The sequence below is a fragment of the Salmo salar genome, chromosome ssa19, assembly GCF_905237065.1.
Source record: "Salmo salar chromosome ssa19, Ssal_v3.1, whole genome shotgun sequence".
NCBI lineage: Eukaryota > Metazoa > Chordata > Actinopteri > Salmoniformes > Salmonidae > Salmo > Salmo salar.
In genome coordinates this window covers 18,148,376-18,163,043 of record NC_059460.1, presented here as the reverse complement: position 1 = coordinate 18,163,043, position 14,668 = coordinate 18,148,376, and the positions used below count along the sequence as shown (strand labels likewise).

General features: G+C 44.2%; 1 pseudogene; it reads right to left on the bottom strand.

Annotated features, from left to right (window-relative positions):
* The window catches only part of LOC106578545 (integrin beta-1-like), a 35,956-nt pseudogene extending 22,027 nt beyond the window's left edge, over nucleotides 1-13,929 (bottom strand).
* Nucleotides 13,930-14,668: the final 739 nt, after the last annotated feature.

Sequence of the window (14,668 nt, the reverse complement as noted above, 5' to 3'; positions counted from 1 at the left end):
AGAGAGAGGGAGGGGAGACTGCAGGCTAGTGAAGGAAGAAGAATGCCATGTGAGAGGAGGTTGTTTTATTGAATTAACTCCTGACTGTTATCCTGTGACACACTGAGAATAGCAGACCTCTGCCTCCCTGCCATCAGATAGTTTATTACCTCCCATTATAACCAGGCCTTTTACAGATAGCCGAGAGAAATCAGCCTCAATGTTTCAACTCTATTTAGTAGTACAGCTTTAACAGAAGCTGTTATCTCAGGGTAGTAAGTTGGTGGTTTGAAGATATCCCTCTAATGGTGTGGGGGCTGTGCTTTGGCAAAGTGGGTGGGGTTATGGCCTGCCTGGTTGGCCCCGTCTCGGGGCATCGTCGGACAGGGCCACAGTGTCTCCCAACCCCTCCTGTCTCAGTCTCCAGTATTTATGCTGCAATAGTTTGTGTCAGGGGCTAGGGTCAGTCTGTTAAATCTGGAGTATTTCTCCTGTCTTGTCCTGTGTGAATTTAAGTATGCTCCCTTTAATTCTCTCCCTCTCCCCTCCCGGAAGACCTGAGCCCTGGGACCATGCTTCAAGACTACCTGGCCTGATGACTCCTTGCTGTCCCCAGTCCACCTGGTCGTGCTGCTGCTCCAGTTTCAACTGTTCTGCCTGCGGCTATGGAACCCTGACCTGTTCACCGGACGTGCTACCTTGTCCCGGACCTGCTGTTTTCGACTCTCTCTCTACCGCACCTGCTGTCTCTAACTCTGAATGCTCTGCTATGAAAAGCCAACTGACATTTACTCCTGAGGTGCTGACCTGTTGCACCCTCTACAACCACTGTGATTATTATTTGACTTTGCAGGTCATCTATGAACATTTTAACATCTTGGCTATGTTCTGTTATAATCTCAACCCGGCACAGCCACCTCTCAGAGCCTGGTTCCTCTCTAGGTTTCTGCCTTTCTAGGGAGTTTTTCCTAGCCACCGTGCTTCTACATCTGCATTGCTTGCTGTTTGGGGTTTTAGGCTGGGTTTCTGTATAGCACTTTGTGACATTGGGCTTTATAAATACATTTTATTGATTGATTGATTGAAATGGGTGAGTGGACAATGCTATTATGCTGATGGAGAAGATACATCCATGACACAATCCCCTAAGGTGGAGAAGGGGGTTGAGAGTGCACCAATGTGGAGAATTTACCAGAAACTTCCTGTCTCAGTACAACAGACCAACCCTAGCGAGTTTAGTAGGCATGCATCCTATTCCTTTGGGATGCAGACTTCAGCTGGTAGGCTACAGGACAATCCTCTGCATTGTCTCTCTACTGAGGCCATCCATCCAACACAGAACTGCTAATCACCAGCATGCTGTCCTAACATCAATGCACATGGTTTACATTAAGGATAGGAGGGCTAGTGATGAGGAAGCTCAAGAGGAATTCTCCCCCATTTTACAGTGGTGGGAAGCTGTCAAATGACCAAAATATATACCCCTGGCCTGTCAATGACAGCTAACACTACACAGTTACTGCACTGAGGGTGCTGTGCGCGTCTGTATGTTGTCGTTTGTATGTGTATGTTTTGTAAAACAATACATGTAATTAAATCTTGCAAAAGATTGCTGCTGCATTCTCAGCACTGTACGTGGTGAGAAATAAGTTCTGGCAGTCAGTACTGTATGGTGTTGAGTGAAGCATTCCTTGGCACCTTGTGTGTGTGTGTGTGTGTGTGTCCCATCATGTTCTATATAGAGCCTAGCAGGACAGACAGCCTGTCTTCAACCCCCAGATTAGATCAGATGGACTAGGGCCTCTGACTGACTGACTGGCTGACTATAATTCAGTTATTGATGAGTTGTTGACGAAACAAATGTCTTAGAGAAAGAGATTAAGGCAGCCTTTTGCTTTAGCTAAAAGCTTCTGCAAAGTAGTTGAACTCCACACAACAACAATGTGTACAAACGGCCCTGAAAACCCTTTGTACCAGATAGAATAAACATCTGTGATCTCTGGACAGAACCAAAAGCACAGCCTCTGTTGGTCCAGCACAGAGTTCCAGGGAACCATTATGTGTGAAACTATGCCTTTAGAATGCCAGCGAGGGGTCAAGTTAGAAAAACAAAAGGGCTGCTTCTATTCTATGAAGTTTAGCAGCTGGTGACAGGAATGCTCTTCAAGTCCTCCACTGTCAGAGGGAAAGGGACTAGTGGACAGAACGATATGTAGACCAAAACACTGGTACTGTACTAACCCCTATTTAAGACACATTATTGCTTTTAAGGAGTTACATCTTAAACTCCATTAGTAACTTAAGAATCAGTTTCTTATACCGTAAAACGTATAAAGGTTAAGAACTTTCGTGAAAGAGCACAGTTTGAAAGATATGGAAAATAGAAATCAAACCAGATGGACATCAGAAATAGATGGTAGAGGTTGAGGGTAGAGGAAGGACAGGAGTAAAAACAAACACAATAGAACTGCTGTAAAACAGTGTCCATAAAATGTACGTAGTATGTATAAGCTGGAAATACAGGCCTAAGCGTTGTTGTTTACGAGTTTGCTCCAATCGGGGGAGGGGTGGTTGGGTTGGAGGGTAATATACATTTTTTTAAAGATATGTAAGTTTTGTATGTGTATATGTACGTTTTGTAGGTGTATATGTAAGTTTTGAATGTGTATATGTATGTATTTATATGTGTATATATACACTGCCGTTCAAGATTCTGAGGTCACTTAGAAATGCCCTTGTTTTTGAACGAAAAGCAAATTTTTTGTCCATTAAAATTACATAAAATTGATCAGAAATACAGTGTAGACATTGTTAATGTTGTAAATGACTATTGTAGCTGGAAACGGCAGATTTTTTATGGAATATCTACATAGGCGTACAGAGGCCCATAATCAGCAACAATCCCTCCTGTGTTCCAATGGCACGTTGTGTTAGCTAATCCATGTTTATCATTTTAAAAGGCTAATTGATCATTAGAAAACCCTTTTGCAATTATGTTAGGGAAGCTGAAAACTGTTGTGCTGTTTAAAGAAGCAATAAAACTGGCCTTCTTTAGACTAGTTTAGTATCTGGAGCATCAGTATTTGTGGGTTTTATAACAGGCTCAAAATGGCCAGAAACAAATAACTTTCTTCTGAAACTCGTCAGTCTATTCTTGTTCTGAGAAATGAAGGCTATTCCATGCGAGAAATTGCCAAGAAACTGAAGATATCGTACAACGCTGTGTACTACTCCCTTCACAGAACAGTGCAAACTTGCTCTAACCAGAATAGAAAGAGGAGTGGGAGGCCCCGGTGCACAACTGAGCAAGAGGACAAGTACATTAGAGTGTCTAGTTTGAGAAACAGATGCCTCACAAGTCCTCAAGTCCTCTAAATAGTTCAACATTCACAAGACCACAGGGCCAGACGGATTACCAGGACGTGTACTGCGAGCATGCGCTGACCAACTGGCAAGTGTCTTCACTGATATTTTCAACCTCTCCCTGTCCGAGTCTGTAATACCAACATGTTTTAAGCAGACCACCATAGTGCCTGTGCCCAAGAACACTAAGGTAACCTGCTTAAACGACAACCGACCCGTAGCACTCACGTCTGTAGGCATGAAGTGCTTCGAAAGGCTGGTCATGGCTCACATCAAAACCATTATCCCAGAAACCCTAGACCCACTCCAATTTGACTACAGCCCCAACAGATCCACAGATGATGCAATCTCTATTGCACTCCACACCACCCTTTCCCACCTGGACAAAAGGAACACCTATGTGAGAATGCTATTCATTGACTACAGCTCAGCGTTCAACACCATAGTGCCTTCAAAGCTCATCAATATGCTAAGGACCCTGGGACTAAACACCTCCTTCTGCAACTGGATCCTGGACTTTCTGACGGGCCGCCCCCAGGTGGTAAGGGTAGGTAACAACACATCCGCCACGCTGATCCTCAACACAGGGGCCCCTCAGGGGTGCGTGCTCAGTCCCCTCCTGTACTCCCTGTTCACTCATGACTCCATGGCCAGGCATGACTCCAACACCATCATTAAGTTTGCCGATGACACAACAGTGATAGGCCTGATCACCGACAACAACGAGACAGCCTATAGGGAGAAGGTCAGAGACCTGGCCGTGTGGTGCCAGGACAACAACCTCTCCCTCAACATGATCAAGACAAAGGAGATGATTGTGGACTACAGGAAAAAGAGGACCGAGCACACCCCCATTCTCATCGACGGGGCTGCAGTGGAGCAGGTTGAGAGCTTCAAGTTCCTTGGTGTCCACATCACCAACAAACTAACATGGTCCAAGCACCCCAAGACAGTCGCGAAGAGGGCACGACAAAACCTGTTCCCCCTCAGGAGACTGAAAAGATTTGGCATGGGTCCTCAGATCCTCTAAAGGTTCTACAGCTGCACCATCGAGAGCATCCTGACTGGTTGCATCACTGCCTGGTATGGCAACTGCTCGGCCTCCGACCGCAAGGTATTACAGAGGGTAGTGCAAACGGCCCAGTACATCACTGAGGCCAAGCTTCCTGCCATCCAGGACCTCTAAACCAGGCGGTGTCAGAGGAAGGCCGTAAAAATTGTCAAAGACTCCAGCCACCCAAGTCATAGACTATTCTCTCTGCTACCGCACGGCAAGTGGTACCAGAGCGCCAAGTCTAGGTCCAAGAGGCTTCTAATCAGTTTCTACCCCCTATAAGACTCCTGAACACCAAATCATATGGCTACCAAGACTAAAATTTGATTTGATTTGAGAGGGTGGGAGAGAGGCTGTGTTATTCTTTGGGACACAGCTAGCCCTGATGTTATCTTTAGGTCATGACGCCAACACATCTCATCAAGACGTTTACTCCCCCCCCCCCACACACACACAAACCCCTCACTCAAGGATCAATACCACCACACATTAGATAATGTGATGCTGACCATAAACAGAAGCAGCTGCATGTCTTTAGTCCATAGCATCCTTATTGTCAATTTGACACAGACCAACTTGTATAAGATTCCAAGGAGCTGATTTCTTCATCCCTCAACCATGACCAACTATAGTGTATATTATCTATTATAGGCCTGTGGTCCTAGAGTTGAGCCCACTGTAGGGTCTCAAGCAAGGTAACCTAGGCAACGCATCTACAAAAACGTCCAACATCAACATTACAGGAAACATGACAATTACATGTTTGTTGTTGAATAGGAAAAATAAAGCAAAATCGTCAAATAAAATGAAGTTTGGAACACTATTTAAAAAATAATATCTTGCCCCAAAACATATTTATCTGTACTAGCGATTATGAAAATTCAACCTTTCCATCATCGCTCAAAAAGAAGACAGATTGAGATCCATCTGGAACAATTATTCCCTCTCCTCTCCACTCAAAATATTTATTCTGGTCCAAGTTCGAAGACTGCCAAGATCCTACTGTCTCTGTCTGTGAAAAACTAGAAATCTGTATAAGGTACAGTTAGAAATTTACCGGGGTGGGCGTGTCTAAAATAAGGGAGGGTTGTCTTCTACATCTGCATTGCTTGCTGTTTGGGGTTTTAGGCTGGGTTTCTGTATAGCACTTTGTGACATCGGCTGATGTAAAAAGGGCTTTATAAATACATTTAATTTGTCAAACTTTTTTTTTTTTATTTGAGGAGGGTTGTGTGTTTTTTTTTCCATTGGGCAGTGTGTTTTTTCCCTGGTTTACATTTGCCCTTTTTGCAGGTTTTACTATAAAAATGTATTCCATCTTAACCAAATTTCCTCATCTGCTTGAATGTGTCTCCCCCTATATCAAGGTCCCTTATGCACTACGCTTTTCCGTGTGCTAACTTTTACTATACCGCAATCTACCAGTCTAACTCTCTATCTTGCCCTCTATCCACTAGTCATAGTGACAATACATTTATATTTACATTTATATGTATTGTCATTTAGCAGACACTCTTACTCAGAGTGACGTAGACGGGCAATTAGGGTTAGGTGCCTTGCTCAAGGGCACAGACAGATTTTTTTCACCTAACGCTCTAACCGCTAGGCTACCTGCCATCCTACCACAATAGTGGTAGGTGGATCATTTGTCCAGATCCGCAACAGGGTAACAAATGATACCACACATAAAAGCATTCAAAGCTGCATACATTTTCTATATGAATCCACAATAACAAATAGGAATAGCTCATAGGCAGCAGAGAGGCTGGTGCGTCACTGCGCATGAAAGAACAGTAAACATATGAGACACGCAGCTCAAAAAAGCTCCCACTATTGCTCTCGTTTAGGGACAATAGAATAATCCTACCTAGACTAGCCTACAACACCACAATGCAATGAATAATTGCATTATTGTTTTCAAGTGAGTACAGATTTCTACTCTAGGCTGCAGTGAAAATGTCATTTGAATGATGATGCAAAAGCCCTGTGATTTGAAAGTATCATTCCATTTGGATCAGTTGTGTGTCTACTCTCGACAGTTTATTAGTTCTAGAAAGGCAGAGTAGCAGGCCCAGTCTGGCTGTATTTTAACTTCAGATACTGAGATACGCTGTCTGTTGTGGATCATCATTCTCCCAAGTCGTCCTATAATAATGTGGCCATATATGCTCCCAGCAGGCCCAGTTATTCAGGAAAGCTTAACGCGCGTTCTGAGTCCTCTCCAATCCGAGAGGCTATTCCTTGCGCATCTTTAATATTGCCTAAATATTTGTCATTTAACTTTTAAAATGTATTACCTTCTATATGTGTATAAACACAACCAGTCAATGTTTTAATCTGATTAAGGTACATCAGAAATATCCTGTAGGCATGCGCACATTTGTCCAAAATATCATTCCAGCATCCTCAAAATGGCTTGACATTAACCAGATTTTCATCCAACCTTTATATGAGAGTAAAGTACAAATCTGACCCCCCCAATGTAGACAAAACTAAATACGCTGAACAAGGTGGGCTATTTTTGTGTCTGTAAAATTAATTATGCGAGAAATAGTGGTGGAAGCGCTTTTATGCTCAAATATTGCTATAATAACCATCATATGGAAGTAAACTTGGAGTCACACGATGATATGTTGTGTTATGATGAACTTCACAGGGTGGTGAAAGTACATGGTGATGACGTTCCTTTCAATAAATATCGAGGGTCTTATTCTGGTGACATGATGATGTATCTGTGAGCTGTTGGCTAGAGGGCACGTGCCAATACCAGAGTGAGCACATTCGCTATACCGACGCAACATTTTTTAGTGACAAAACAACTAGTAGGCCTAGACTTGAAAATGCGATGGAAACCCATTGAATTGAGTTATTTTTTGTATTTTTATGTGCGCTATTTATTTATGCACAGACTTCTATCCACAACAAGTCAATTAGATGGAAACACAACTCTGATGGGAAAGTGCACTTACTGTTTTTATGCAGATTTTAGAATATTAACATGAAAATCTGTCTCCAATAGCTAAAGACACCCTAAAGACTCTGGCAAGTGTGCTAGTCCAGTGTCACTTTGATTATGCCTGCACATCACGGTTCACCAGCAGCCCCAAATGTCTAAAGAATAAGCTACAGACCAGCCAAAACAAGCTTGTAACAATTGTACTTAAACTTCCCCCTCATACTCATCTGGAGGTTGAGCGTTTTAATCAGCTAGGCTGGCTATCTGTGGAAAAAAAGGATAGCATTAATTCAACTTGGTTTGGTCCACAGAATTATCCCGGACTCAGCCCCGAGTCCGGGATATCCAACTAGTTTTCATTTGTTAAAGATATCCACCAGCATAACACCAGAGCCTCTAATATTCTCTGTTTTAAATATAAGAATCTATCTGGTAAGAACACATTTTTATATCCCGGCGCTGTTGAGTGGAACAAACTACCACATCAACTCAAAGCCAAACATAACCACTTTTAAAAAGAATGTCAAAAGCTGGCTATTGTGTGAACAGTAAAGCCTATTTTTGTCTGTATCTCTGTATCTCTATCACTGTATGTAAAAAAAAAATGAAAATAGGGACCACAATGGAAATAAGTCCTCGGCTTTATGGTGCAATCCTGGTCACTTTTTAAAATCTTTGTGCTGTGTGAATATGTATTTTTTTTACTGACAAATTTAATCAATTATTCAATCCAAACTGTGCAGCGGACATTTGATGAATGGAAAGAGACATCTTCATCTTCATGCTTGCACCCCTGTCTCCTGCCTATATATTGGAGTCATAGTTTAACAATGGACCAATAGAAGTATAAAGAGGGGTTCCTGCAGATGCAGGAATCCCATATGCAGGAATGCCCCGAATTGCGCGCTGCAGTTGCACCCTTCTCAATGAAACAGGCAGGGAGAGTGAGCTCGTCCGTGATGGTTGGCAAACCCTCAACCCTCAACCAAAGGCCTGTGGCCTTGCGTGGTATCTACAGTGCCACAAAAGCATGCTGAAGTGGCAAAGTCGATATCCACGTTTATAAACACAGGGTCACTACAATTATTGTTATTTGTGGTCGTAAACATTATTTTGAGTGAAAGATGCACTATGCAGAAATCGCTCAGCCATTTCTTATTTGCAAAATTCTAATAGTTTGCCTAATTTCAGTTTGTGACAAAGTATAGTGTACAGAAAAAATGTACCATTTAAACCGCTGTGAAATATAATTTTCCATAACCAAAAATATTGTATTTCCAGTAAGTAAAAAGTAAAAGACGCCAAAAGAAACTTAAGAATGGGAAGCATAGAAATAGCTCTCATAGAACAGATATACCGCTTCTTACACTTGCTTTCAAAGAGAATGATAGATCTATAACACACATTTCTATGTGAATTTTGTTGGGTCGCAAAATAAATGACACATTGCAGCTTTAATTGTGTGTGTGTGTGTGTGTGTGTGTGTGTTTTTTTTACAGTACAATGGGAGTGTTACATTGGGAAGCAGGGTAGAGGCCTTCATGGGTCCGAAATTGACCTGGGGCTTTCCCATCCGGAGCTAATATGCATAAATAAATGTTTTAAATATAGAGATCCGTTCCGAACGGATATACCCGTTCCGTATAGACCTGGCTGGATCATGACCAGGTCCGATTCGAGTGAGGGAAGAAGCAGAAAGGTTAATTTTTTTAGATAGACTACTTTATTAAAACCATAGCTGATAAAGCGCGAAAGAGAAGAGGGAGAACGTGGCGACGCTCTAGCAGGGGCCGTGCTGTGTGTGTAGGCTACTACTGTGAGTATCATCCAGGGGCCGTGCTGTGTGTGTAGGCTACTACTGTGAGTATCATCCACGGGCCGTGCTGTGTGTGTAGGCTACTACTGTGAGTATCATCCAGGGGCCGTGCTGTGTGTGTAGGCTACTACTGTGAGTATCATCCAGGGGCCGTGCTGTGTGTGTAGGCTACTACTGTGAGTATCATCCAGGGGCCGTGCTGTGTGTGTAGGCTACTACTGTGAGTATCATCCACGGGCCGTGCTGTGTGTGTAGGCTACTACTGTGAGTATCATCCACGGGCCGTGCTGTGTGTGTAGGCTACTACTGTGAGTATCATCCACGGGCCGTGCTGTGTGTGTAGGCTACTACTGTGAGTATCATCCACGGGCCGTGCTGTGTGTGTAGGCTACTACTGTGAGTATCATCCACGGGCCGTGCTGTGTGTGTCGGCTACTACTGTGAGTATCATCCACGGGCCGTGCTGTGTGTGTAGGCTACTACTGTGAGTATCATCCACGGGCCGTGCTGTGTGTGTAGGCTACTACTGTGAGTATCATCCACGGGCCGTGCTGTGTGTGTAGGCTACTACTGTGAGTATCATCCACGGGCCGTGCTGTGTGTGTCGGCTACTACTGTGAGTATCATCCACGGGCCGTGCTGTGTGTGTCGGCTACTACTGTGAGTATCATCCAGGGGCCGTGCTGTGTGTGTAGGCTACTACTGTGAGTATCATCCAGGGGCCGTGCTGTGTGTGTAGGCTACTACTGTGAGTATCATCCAGGGGCCGTGCTGTGTGTGTAGGCTACTACTGTGAGTATCATCCACGGGCCGTGCTGTGTGTGTAGGCTACTACTGTGAGTATCATCCACGGGCCGTGCTGTGTGTGTAGGCTACTACTGTGAGTATCATCCACGGGCCGTGCTGTGTGTGTAGGCTACTACTGTGAGTATCATCCACGGGCCGTGCTGTGTGTGTAGGCTACTACTGTGAGTATCATCCAGGGGCCGTGCTGTGTGTGTAGGCTACTACTGTGAGTATCATCCAGGGGCCGTGCTGTGTGTGTAGGCTACTACTGTGAGTATCATCCACGGGCCGTGCTGTGTGTGTAGGCTACTACTGTGAGTATCATCCACGGGCCGTGCTGTGTGTGTAGGCTACTACTGTGAGTATCATCCACGGGCCGTGCTGTGTGTGTAGGCTACTACTGTGAGTATCATCCAGGGGCCGTGCTGTGTGTGTAGGCTACTACTGTGAGTATCATCCACGGGCCGTGCTGTGTGTGTAGGCTACTACTGTGAGTATCATCCAGGGGCCGTGCTGTGTGTGTAGGCTACTACTGTGAGTATCATCCACGGGCCGTGCTGTGTGTGTAGGCTACTACTGTGAGTATCATCCACGGGCCGTGCTGTGTGTGTAGGCTACTACTGTGAGTATCATCCACGGGCCGTGCTGTGTGTGTAGGCTACTACTGTGAGTATCATCCACGGGCCGTGCTGTGTGTGTAGGCTACTACTGTGAGTATCATCCACGGGCCGTGCTGTGTGTGTAGGCTACTACTGTGAGTATCATCCACGGGCCGTGCTGTGTGTGTAGGCTACTACTGTGAGTATCATCCACGGGCCGTGCTGTGTTTGTAGGCTACTACTGTGAGTATCATCCAGGGGCCGTGCTGTGTGTGTAGGCTACTACTGTGAGTATCATCCACGGGCCGTGCTGTGTGTGTAGGCTACTACTGTGAGTATCATCCACGGGCCGTGCTGTGTGTGTAGGCTACTACTGTGAGTATCATCCAGGGGCCGTGCTGTGTGTGTAGGCTACTACTGTGAGTATCATCCACGGGCCGTGCTGTGTGTGTAGGCTACTACTGTGAGTATCATCCACGGGCCGTGCTGTGTGTGTAGGCTACTACTGTGAGTATCATCCAGGGGCCGTGCTGTGTGTGTAGGCTACTACTGTGAGTATCATCCACGGGCCGTGCTGTGTGTGTAGGCTACTACTGTGAGTATCATCCACGGGCCGTGCTGTGTGTGTAGGCTACTACTGTGAGTATCATCCACGGGCCGTGCTGTGTGTGTAGGCTACTACTGTGAGTATCATCCACGGGCCGTGCTGTGTGTGTAGGCTACTACTGTGAGTATCATCCACGGGCCGTGCTGTGTGTGTAGGCTACTACTGTGAGTATCATCCACGGGCCGTGCTGTGTGTGTAGGCTACTACTGTGAGTATCATCCAGGGGCCGTGCTGTGTGTGTAGGCTACTACTGTGAGTATCATCCAGGGGCCGTGCTGTGTGTGTAGGCTACTACTGTGAGTATCATCCAGGGGCCGTGCTGTGTGTGTAGGCTACTACTGTGAGTATCATCCAGGGGCCGTGCTGTGTGTGTAACCGATGTGAAATGGCTAGCTAGTTAGCGGTGGTGCGCGCTAATAGCGTTTCAATCGGTGACGTCACTCGCTCTGAGACCTGAAGTAGTTGTTCCCCTTGCTCTGCAAGGGCCGTGGCTTTTTTGGCGCGATGGGTAATGATGCGTCGTGGGTGTCAGTTGTTGATGTGTGCAGAGGGTCCCTGGTTCAAGCCCAGGTTGGGGCGAAGAGAGGGACTGAAGCTATACTGTTACATGTGTGTTGGCTACTACTGTGAGTATCATCCAATATGATTACGTAGTACCTGTCTTGACTGCATCAAACTGGGAAAAGCTAGCTAATTGAGGCTACTCCAGAATATTAAGTAGAAGCCTACCTGTTGGCTCTTGGACGTTGTAGCCTATCCTCCTCCTTTAACTTCTAATTCCATCTTCCACTGATTAGTTATCTCCTAACTTTTGCCACACACGGCGGCTCTATGACTGTAGCCTATTGCCGCTTTGATGACTTATGATTATTCTTTTTATTTATTTTTATTTCACCTTTATTTAACCAGGTAGGCAAGTTGAGAACAAGTTCTCATTTACATTTGCGACCTGGCCAAGATAAAGCAAAGCAGTTCGACAACATACAACAACACAGAGTTACACATGGAGTAAAACAAACAATGTCAATAGTACAGTAGAAAAATACGTCTATATACAATGTGAGCAAATGAGGTGAGATAAGGGAGGTAAAGGCAAAAAAGGCCATGGTGGCAAAGTAAATACAATATAGCAAGTAAAACACTGGAATGGTAGATTTGTAGTAGAAGAAAGTGCAAAGTAGAAATAGAAATAATGGGGTGCAAAGGAGCAAAATAAATAAAATAAATAAATACAGTAGGGGAAGAGGTAATTGTTTGGGCTAAATTATTGATTAAATTATTAAATTATGATTGGCTGACAACAAGCTATACGGCCACTCTCCAGAAAAGCAACACATGCAGCATCAATTATACAATTTCTCTCTCTCTCTCTGTCTCTGTCTCTCTCTCTGTCTCTGTCTCTCTCTCTGTCTCTCTCTCTCTCTCTGTCTCTCTCTCTCTCTCTCCCTCTGTCTCTCTCTCTGTCTCTGTCTCTCTGTCTCTCTCTCTCTCTCTCTCTCTGTCTCTCTCTCTCTCTCTCTCTCTGTCTCTCTCTCTCTCTCTCTCTCTCTGTCTCTCTCTCTCTCTCTCTCTCTCTCTCTCTCTCTCTCTCTCTCTCTCTCTGTCTCTCTCTCTGTCTCTCTCGCTCTCTCTCTGTCTCTCTCTCTCAGCAATGGGCATTCTGAATATTTTCGGTGTTCCAGAGCAAGCTCACTTGGCTCCCAAACAGCTCTTCCTTCAAAATGCTTAAAAATCGAACTAGAACCATTTTTAACCCCCAATGTAAAGCCAAAAAGGCAGGCTACCATTATGTCAGATTGTGAAATGCATGCTCAAATGCATATTTACCTTGCCAAATGATTAAAGCCATGCACATTTCTTTTACGCACTGAAAGAAATCACTGTGGACCAGATTGGTGCGCTCTCCCTATTGTCTATTGTTTCTGCAGAGGATTCACCCTCTTTGGATAATTATTTTGTTTTGAGCTTAAAATGCAGCACGCAAAAAAATGAACGGCTCTTTCACCAATGCGATTCGGTTCTGACGTTCACCAAAAATATCCTTTCAAAAATAGTCACCCATCACTACTCTCTCTCTACTGCAGCAGTCAAGTTCGGATCTGTACGGGTCCTTCCGGACAAGTGAGTTAAAATGACATATACCCAATCATATTAGAACCCGACCCAGACCCTTGACAATATTTGTAATTCTGGATCTGGACCCGCTCGGTCCCGGGGATTCGGGTACAGGTGAATCCATGAAGACCTCTAGAAGGGGCTGTTTTTTATGACACCTTGAGTTATACTAGTCCCCCCAGTAGAAGTCGAACTGTCATTAAGATATCCATCATCCAAGTCCTTCAGTCATGTGGAAAATGCATAGACGTATTGGAGAGTAAATCAAGAACGGATGAAAAACAGGATTCATACAATTATATTTACCTTATCGGCGTGATTTATTTCCAAGGCAACATACATACAGTAAACGTATCCTCTTTAGAATCCAGTCGTGATCCGCTACCCAGCGTAGACACCGCAACAATTGCCTTTTTGGCAACGGGAGCTACTTTCTCCTCCTGCGAAAAGTCACAGACAATTCACTACTCCTACGCAGGTCATTCCTTATTCAGTTACTCCATTGATTAAAGAGAAAAATACAGTCTACGATTTAGTTGTATAAAAGTGTTGGCGTATTTAATTAATATATATATTTAGTATATTCCCGTTGCCGCGTGAACTTATTTTTATTTTCAAATTAGATTATGAGACAAGTCCGCAGATCCTCTCCGCTGAAGCTAAGCCCCGCCTCCACAGGAAATGCAGAAACGCACATATTCTATTACAGTTAACGTTATGTACGATAATTTTGTATTTTTATTTATCTAGCCAAGTCAGTTAAGAACAAATTCTTATTTACAATGACGGCCTACCCGGGCTAAACCCTAACCAGGACGACGCTGGGCCAATTGTGCGCTGCTCTATTGGACTCCCAATCACGGCCGGTTGTGATACAGCCTGGAATCGAACCAGGGTCTGTAGTGACGACTCTAGTACGAGATGCAGTGCCTTAGACGGCTGCGCCACTCGGGAACCAAGAGACCTGGTCACTTTTAAAAATCTTTGTACTGTATGTATAGTTGTACTGTGTGTACATATACCGGGTTACCTTTAGTCTGAAGGTAACCCGGTACTTACCGAAAAATGAATGGAAGTAGATAGGGCACGCAAAAGGTATACGGGTAATTCCACAGTAAAAAAAAATTAAAAATCCAGAAGAAGAAAAAAATAAAGATTTTTAAATGTTCTTATATCTCTCAGATATAGGACAGACACTTCAAAACATACTTTTGATTTAATTTTAGACTATCTGTTTTTCCATGCATGAATCTGTTATTCAATGTGTTTCTATGGGCTAATATCAGTAAGGCCAAATTCAATGTTTTATCAAATAGTTTTTTAAATATATTTTTATACCTACAGGGGTCCCAAATAGCTAAATGATCCTTGATATGACCATCTTAAAACAATT